The sequence below is a fragment of the Spodoptera frugiperda genome, chromosome 15 (assembly GCF_023101765.2).
Source record: "Spodoptera frugiperda isolate SF20-4 chromosome 15, AGI-APGP_CSIRO_Sfru_2.0, whole genome shotgun sequence".
NCBI lineage: Eukaryota > Metazoa > Arthropoda > Insecta > Lepidoptera > Noctuidae > Spodoptera > Spodoptera frugiperda.
Genome location: NC_064226.1, coordinates 4,782,447 through 4,791,578, shown reverse-complemented (window position 1 = coordinate 4,791,578; position 9,132 = coordinate 4,782,447). Strand labels below are relative to the sequence as shown.

Here is a 9,132-nt window from a genome sequence, read left to right as displayed (position 1 = left end):
GAATGGAGATGCAACTGCTAAGGTTTGAAGTCGGCGGATCATCGCTGGATTCCGGGAAATTCGGTCCGCGTGAATACCTGCCCGTACAGGTAAGATTGACTTCTTAATTGTCGTAGACATGGCTATTAATCCTGTGGTTACTACAAGATACTCGATAAACTATACAAAGTCATAATAATACAATTGTCATAAGATTCTCGTTAAGTTACATACACGTAAGTATTTTGAATTTCGAGATTTTGTGGTACCCAATAAATTAGTCCTTCTGAATCGGAACAAACAAATTCACCCGAAGACAATTATGTAATTAAAATCAATCAAACAACAGACTGAGATCAGTCACGAAGTATTTATTTTCTGCATAAGGTGCACGTGCGTTTCTACACAGGAGACAAAGTGGTAATAAATAAAATACTCAGTAAAATTACACACCAAATTCTATCTTTAAACTATGCACTAGCCATTCTAAAAATATGAATCTACCCCATGTCCCAATGCCGCGTCTACCCATACACAAGTCTATGACAATATGACTTGCTATTTGCCCACTGGTCTGTTATTGTTGACCCTACTTCTAGCTTTAAACAAATAATCTAGCAACGTGCGAATATAAAATACGATAATATACCTACCTGCATTTTGTATTATATTTAGTCTCAATATAAATAAAAAGTTCCAAGAAATAAGGTCCTTTTAAAACAACCGCGAGATTAATTATGATGAGAGCAATCGATTGATGTTTGAGATAAACTTGTGTGTGAATTTACTGATCGATGTTTTAATTTGTAATCACTTAAACATTAATACATCAGTTCTTAAATCTAAAAAGTATAATAAAATTAATGAAATACGTAGATAATTTGTCGGACAGGTGTAAGAACCAAAAATAAAATATACTACAAAAAGTGGCAAGCAAGCTTTGTGGACAAGTTAGTATACACTAATATTGAATTCTTGAATAAAAATAGGGCTCGTCCGGGATTCGAACCCGGGGCCTCTCGCACCCAAAGCGAGAATCATACCACTAGACCAACGAGCCGATTGAAAGTATAATTAAACAATAGGTAGGTACTATGATGTTAGCTATCTAGACACACGGCAGTGTGTCCGCCAAGTTCGAGCAAAAAACCGACACACCGGCCGTGGGTTATATTACACGAACCATTTCGGGCCAAGTTCGACCCACCTATAACTCAAAATCTATTTTATCTACGCATATGAAATTTCTAGTATCTGTCGAGATCTACTTACTTATCTAAAATACAAAATTTCATTAATGTACCTATTGTAGGTCTTGAGATATTGACGTTAGAAAATCGCAATTTTTACTATACACTCACTGACTGACTCACTCATCAAAAACCTAGACCACTTCCAATGGTCGTATTGACTTGAAATTTGGCATGGAGGTAGGTCTTTAGGTCAAGATAAAGGAAAAAATCTGAAAATGCCCAAGTGTGAGTCGGTTTTAAAAATAATGAAGGTGTAAATTCAAACCCCTAAGGAACTTAAACAAAAAAATTATCTATATCTTCCAATGGTCGTACCGACCTAAAATACGTTACGAAGGTTTGTATTTAGTCAAAGTAAAGTAAAATAAGAAAAAAATAAAATAAACTTTACAAAAATAAATGAAATCCCACCCAAAACATAAATGTGAAAGGCTGCCAAGTTCGGTAATATTGGAATGCTTCGCCTATAAAAGAAGTGAGATCTAAATAAGTACCAAGTTCCATACACAGATCTCAGTTAAAAATGATATAACTTGGCAAGTTTTAATAGAAAATTATATACTTGACTCATTGCGTTTAGTAGGTTTATAACAAAGTGTATGAAAACTTGCCAACTTGTTATATCATTTTTAACTGAGATCTGTGTATGGAACTTGGTACTTATTTAGATCTCACTTCTTTTATAGGCGAAGCATTCCAATATTACCGAACTTGGCAGCCTTTCACATTTATGTTTTGGGTGGGATAGATAATTACTAGATCTTAAAATGTTCGGAATGACCGAAGTAATACCACTCACAGAAAACTGACGTGAAATAACGCTTGCGTTGTGTATCGTTGTGGGAGTATGGTTATCGGAGGCCCAATTATCCCCTTCCCAATCGTCCTAATCTCCAATTCCCCATTCCCTAAAAGGCCACGCACTAACGTAACGCACTTGTAACGCCTCTGGTGTTTCGGGTATCCACGGGCGGCGGTGATTGCTTACCATTAGGTAATCCGTCAGCTCGTTTACCGGCTTATATCATAAATTTTTTTTTTTTTTCGATATAAATGAGTACACCTGTACTTACATACAACGTGATGTCATATATTATCATATATTATATAAGTATATCTTTCTACTATAAATGTATGAAAATTTAAAAGGGTTGTACCTACCTCAAGCTACGAATTGTATTATTTAAGTATTATCCTACCAAGTATAAATATTGCAGGGAAATATCAGCATAAACGTTGGCAAAGTATCTATTCAATTTATTTGTGTATAAAACGAATGGTTGGGTGAGCATTTTAGACGTCACGATTCTATTCAACTTTTTATCTATAGTAGGATCAATGTTTTTGTGGAAGATCTTATAAGAATTGATTTTTATGTAAGTTATAACACTATAATTAAATAATGGAGTTTGTCCGGGATTCTGACCCGGGGTTTCTCACACCCAAAGCAAGTACGATATCACTACATTAACTAATTACTTATACGAAAGGACTTTATTAAAGTAATGTTATCAAGCCAACAGCAGATTAAAAACAATTCTTCGTAATTGAGAATTCCGTAATTGACAAGCCCTAACTAAATTATTAACCTACTAAATTCATTTAAATTTCAGAACAAATCGTCCGTCACGTTTGAGAATTGGATGAGTACAAAAAAACGCATTAGATTAAAAGCACGAAAGGTATATTTCTACTATACTTCCCATTTTCCTAAACGCAATATAAATACCTAATCGTACGACACCTCCTACTTACCAACAAGCAACATTTAAAATCGTAGCAAAAAAGAATCGTACACAATAAAAACCCGACAGAGACTCGCGTACCCCCCATCTCTCTCCGAGTAAGTAAAACACAGTACGTACATTCTTATTGCGAGCGTATTGGTTCATACTCATAACGTGGTATCTGGAAATTATTTGAGTCGAAACATCTGTGTCCCGACCGCTTTGGAAAATAATAAAGTTTCGTTTAAACACAATTCGTATGTGAGAAACGACGAATGAGACGTAATAAAGTGAATTAGGAGAAATGTATTGCAAATAGGAAAATATTTAGATGTACGGTACTGTTTCTATAGATAGGATGCTGTGTACACATGTGATTTTGATGCGGATTCGTTTAAAATGTAGTGCGTATCTGCGTATTTTTGTTTATTTGAAATTACATATTAGAAACAAATGTATTAAATTTTTCATAAAAATAACTTTTAAGCACCTGTTTCACCACCTTCATACAGGTAAGTGCCCGATAAACTTTTGTGACAGATAATGCGTACAAATTACGTCTTTAATTCAAAGTTATCTGATACATACGGGATTTACAGACATTGTGAAACAAGTCCTTATAATCTTACAATCTTAAACAAAGCCTAATAAAAGATAGCAATCCTCCTTTAATACAAAAAGACACACAACCTCTTAGTAACAGAACAAATACACAAAAATCTTTTTACTTGTACTTCAAAAAATGTTCGCGGATCACACAGCGCTCAATTAACTTCGCCATCTTGGGTAGATCTCGATTGATCAGTAAACGTCCTCAAAGGAAATAATCTGTGTTGGGGCTGCATTAAAATATAAATATCATCGTTAGCAAATCATTAGCCGGTACATTTTTCCTCTGAAGGATCGCTTCGTTTCCTATCAATCGGAACAAACAGAGAGTTGTAAGATGCTGCTTTTATGTTGAAAGTTGTGAGTACCTACCGTCTTGCTCTGCACTAATATGTGTAGTAGTTAATTTTGCTTCGGTATGTACTTCCTATTTAATTCTTCACTTATTATATATGAATGTGTTAAATCCTCACTAAAGGAATCGTCACTCATTAATTTGGTAATCATCTCTAATACTGACGTGAATATGATGTCATTCTATACAAATTATTTGCTTAATAATCATATATAGCATTTTTTTATATGTCTAAAAGGATACTAACTTAAAATTAAAAAAAAATAATCTGATTTGCTTTATTACAATAAAGAGTTACACTAGTCTCTAGAGGGTTTGATAAAAAAAAATGCTGTGTCAATTAAAACAGCATTTTAGCGCTCACCCTAACGATCAAATCTTAGGGGTGATACATCCGAGCCCTAATACAAAACATTCAAAAATCGTAATGTGTTCAGATAAACGTCTGTAAAGGCATTTAAATAAAATAAATATCTTTTAATGATATTCTTCGATACTTTAACGATATTTGTTACGTAACGTAAATATAATTCAGACGTGGTTATTTAAAACCCTAGACAGATATTAAAACCCTAGACAGACTATTTCAGAAAGAAAACAACTATATTTTTTTATGGAATAAGCCGGTAAATGAGCAGACGGATCACCTGATGGTAAGCAATCGCCGCCGCCCATGGACACTTAAAACACCAGAGGCATTACAAGTGCGTTGCCGGCTTTATAGGGGTTAAAAATGTCAGGGTTGTTGGGCTAACCAGACTATACCTACTCGAACGAATCTGGTTAGCACAGATCAAAACAGTCAAGCGATTTTTTCTTCCTACATGAATTTTAAAATAGAGAAGCACTATGTCTCTTGATCTCCCAATTTGCGTAGCAACCCTGACCCTATGTCGCTCATTTCATCATCTGCAACTCCCTTAGCAGTAGTACTGCGATTAATATACCGATACACGGCCGGTAGGGAACGCAGATAATTTAATAAGCGACTCACTTCGCTCAGTGGACGGTAGTATTATTCCTTATCATTATTCTATTACGAATAAGTACATTTTCTATAACCATTAAAGTTTTGAGTTTTGACTGGATTTTTCGGTGAACAGTCGATTACATGCGGTTTTGCGAACGGTTTTAGACCTTGTGCACAAACTATCACACGAATATTAAATGTGTGTGTATGTTAGTTCGTCAATCACGCTGATCTGCTCGTTTGCCCCCTATTCTGATGGTAAGTAATGATGCGGCCTACGATGGAGCACGTCTGCCCACAAACAACTTATCCGCTCGGGCTTTGAAGACACCCAGGTTATACCCATCAGGAAACACAGCCTCCGTTAAATAATTTTAACCCCTAACAGTTCGTACAAGGAAGCTTGTTTGTTTGTTCATAATTAAAAAGAAAATACAATGAGCATGTTTTTCTAGACCAGAAAATTTCTCGCTTAAACTGCGAGAGGTCTCAAGATGAAACCGGGAACCAACAACATTTGTCGAGAAGCAATCTATTTAGATACTTTTGTACAATTGTAATCTTTCGTTTCGGGCCGTAAATTTATAACCACAACTTTAAAACGTTTGTCAAAAGTCAGTGGGCATTTGAATGTTTTAACATTACTTAGTTGGTCCTCCACTTTGTTCGAGGGAAGCGGAATCATCTTAATGCCAGTAATTATACGGATTCAACGAATTACTCGGTCATAAGTAAACAGACGGAACGTCCTATTTACAATCGTAAATTTCGCCCAACTTTGTGTAGGGACAACTAAGACAGACACCTCTTGGTTACAATTTATTGTATTGTGACTTTTTCTAAGGATGATTTTGTACGCATTTGTTTTGAATCAAGCGGATTAGAGCATTTTAATATGTTGGGATCCAAGCCACTATTTTAATGTCCGTCTATATCGGTTTTTGAAATTGAAAGGTTTTTGAAAGATTATTTTGAAACGTTACACACGTATTTTTTATTTTCTAACTACTTCGATTCGAGTCTAATATTTATTCATTACCTAACTGATGGACCTATTACCTATCTAAAATAGGTGGCTACCTCTTCACTAAATAATTAACAAGCGTTGAGTATTCAATGCTTGAAAACTTCACAAAAGGTGCTACTCAACACAAATTACGTTTCTGATCATTGAACAACTTAGACCAGTCTTCAAAAACCCATTTATTACAAACATTTAATTTCAAAACACATTATTAAAATTCTAAGCAAAGCAAAGAAAAAAAAACTAAAACATTTTCAACGAATCAATACATGAAATGAAAAAGAAAAATTCTTCTCAATCTAATAATTCAATAAAAAGTAAATTACAAAAAAGACGAAATCTCGTTATGAATATTTCATTTCGTTTTCTAAGCACTAAGATTTATAGATTGTTGACATTAAAAATTGTAATTAAAAATATCATCAATCAGAGGATGAGTGTTGGGTACATTCACAATGGAATACTAAGCCTCGTCATTTCACTGGAACTTAGAAGAAAAGCTTCGGAAAAAAAGTGCTCTCTTTCACCAATAATGACAGCTACGCATTCACTGTTATGCCTGTTAAAGGGCGCATTAGATATTCAGAACAATAAATTAATATACAAAGGTTTAATTTTCTTTTTTAAAGATTTTTTGGATATGTAAAATGTGTGGGAGAAGATTGTAGTTTTTCCAAAACACAATTGCATTCCGATTGTTGATATCTGATACAAAAATGTATATATGTTACCGTCATTAGATTGAGCATTTAAAATACCTACTAATTGAACTTAGGTACTTATCTACTAATTAGATCAAGTAAAACATTACCTTACTAGGTAGGTATGCTTAAAACAAGTGTGAAATGTACATCGTACCATTGCCTACAACGATAAACAGACTACATTTTGACCAACTTAAAATACGTAATACAATTCATTTTCTTTGTGTATATTTTCCTTACGGACTTAATACATAAAACTATAACGTTACAATGTATAGTTCCGTAGTCAGAGCGTCGCGATTTTGTCGCATTTAATTAATACGAGGAACAAAACAACACAGACATAAACAGATCAAGTATCTAGCGTGAGCTGTACAATTTCGTCGTATTTACAGGAGTACTAGTGACGTAGACCCTAGGATTGAGTGACGCGGAATGAAAATAGCGGATTGAGAATGGTATATTGTAATACGTCATACATCACATCAACAGTCTATTAGTGTCCACGGTTTAAGTAGAAGTTCTGAGCATTATGATCACCACGCTTGCTCAATACGGGTCGGTGTATTTAATATTGTAAGATTATGTCTTTAAAAAACGCTCAATATCAAATCCTGGCAAGTCTAGATAGACTTGCCAGGACCTGAACAATATTTTTCGTAAAGACCATACGACAAGACACATAACTTGCCAACTTTGTATCCTACTAAAATACGATGCTATTTTGCAGGTAATAAGACTGTCCACCTGATAGCAATTTAAAATCATACGACAACAAGTACCTTATTACTTTGTTCTAACTAAGATACAAAGTTTTTGCACATGAACTGTCAATAATTATCATTAGAAAAATTCAGAACCACACTTTACCATAGTCACCTTCATACTATATTCTTTTTAAAATTGAATACCTTAAAAACCGCTAATCTGATCTTACCATACATATCACCTTCATATTATATTCTTTTTGAACTTAAACACTTAGAAATCGCTCATCTCCTCACTAAGCTCGCACCACAACGGCTCTGTAGCTTGCGAGCTAAATGGCTGGCGTTCCCTCTCGCGGCCGGCTAATGAAATAAGATCCCGACTCGGAGCTAAGGAATGGTGGAATTAAAACTACATAAATGAGCGGCCGCCACTCCAAATGGGAAATTTTACAGCTCCACAGTAAATTGTATACTTTGATACTACCACTGACGTTTACATTTTCTTAAAAGTTGTTTCTCGAAATCTTTAGTTGAAGGAGGAAGCGAAGAAGTCGATTCGAGGGGTGACTCGTATTGGTTCTAAGAAATGCAAGGATGGAACTGGTACTGGGTTTAGTAAATGGTGTTGTAATTCTGGAATGGGTTGTCACAAGACTACGAGGTTGGTGGGGTGGATTGCCAACTGGCTGTCGTAAAACGTGTAGCGTGTTCCATTCCTGCATGTGTATGTGAAATTGTATGTTTGTAACACAAGTTTAATTTTTTAAACAATCAAGAAGATAATAATTATGCATTGTCTTTACTTATCCATCCCCTGCAGAGTATTTCACTGTTTTATCCACCTATCCTGTAACCCTACTAATGTCGTCACTGCCGTAAAGCAATACCCACATTTCTGCAGTGAACGATTATTTCTTTTCCATATTGGTATTGCAAAGAACACGAGCAGAATTAGGTAATTGAACTCTTTAATGTAAGTACAAAATATCAAAATATATTTTCCAAAATTAATGTCTTTGTTTCGATATTCGGCCAAATTTTAGCTAGTAGCCAAGTACCTCCTCGAAGGACCTACGAATACCTACATATCACAAACAGATATTGATCTCCCAGAACTGCCTACAATAAAAAGAAATAATTATCATTGTGAAATTTCCTTCCTGGAACTTCAGATGAAAGTGAGGGCTTAAGAAACCTTTTCAAAGAAGTCATCTGGGACTTGATTGATGGCACTGCGCAGATTTATTATGTTAATTCTACGCCGTAACGAAAAACTCGCTAATGAAGTGAAGAATTCTAATATTTTTCTGGCATACAACCAACAATAGGAGGATTTGGTACTTATCTGTACTCTTATTGTCATTAGAAACTGATCGCAGATTGGACGGAAATCTATTATTACATGACACATATCAGTAGATGATTTGCCACAGGGATTGGTAAGATATACATTCATCCACTGAAAACAGCATTTACCTCTCAGTTTGTTTCGGCATTTCTTCTCAGAGTAGTCCGATAGGAAACGGCCTCATCTAGTTATTTTAGAGATTGACGTATTAGTGTCATCTTGTAACCTACTTGCAAAAATAACTTTAATTTATCATTTATACCAGATACATCTTAACTATTCCTCTATTACAGACAAATCTGTTATAAGGCGCTCTTTCTAGTATTGAAAGTACCAACTTGCTGTTAATTATACTTCCAATTTCCCAAATTAAATTTCATAACAGCTATTGTATTAATACAAGTGACTTGTTCGCTTTGAGATAGTACACACAGAGGGGTCGAGGTATGGTAC

At 34.8% G+C, this 9,132-nt stretch overlaps 1 non-coding gene across 1 annotated transcript; it reads right to left on the bottom strand.

The window, feature by feature from the left end:
- Window positions 1-967: 967 nt before the first annotated feature.
- On the bottom strand, window positions 968-1,039 carry Trnap-ugg (transfer RNA proline (anticodon UGG)). Its single transcript has one exon. It is a non-coding gene; the product is annotated as a tRNA-Pro (tRNA).
- Window positions 1,040-9,132: the final 8,093 nt, after the last annotated feature.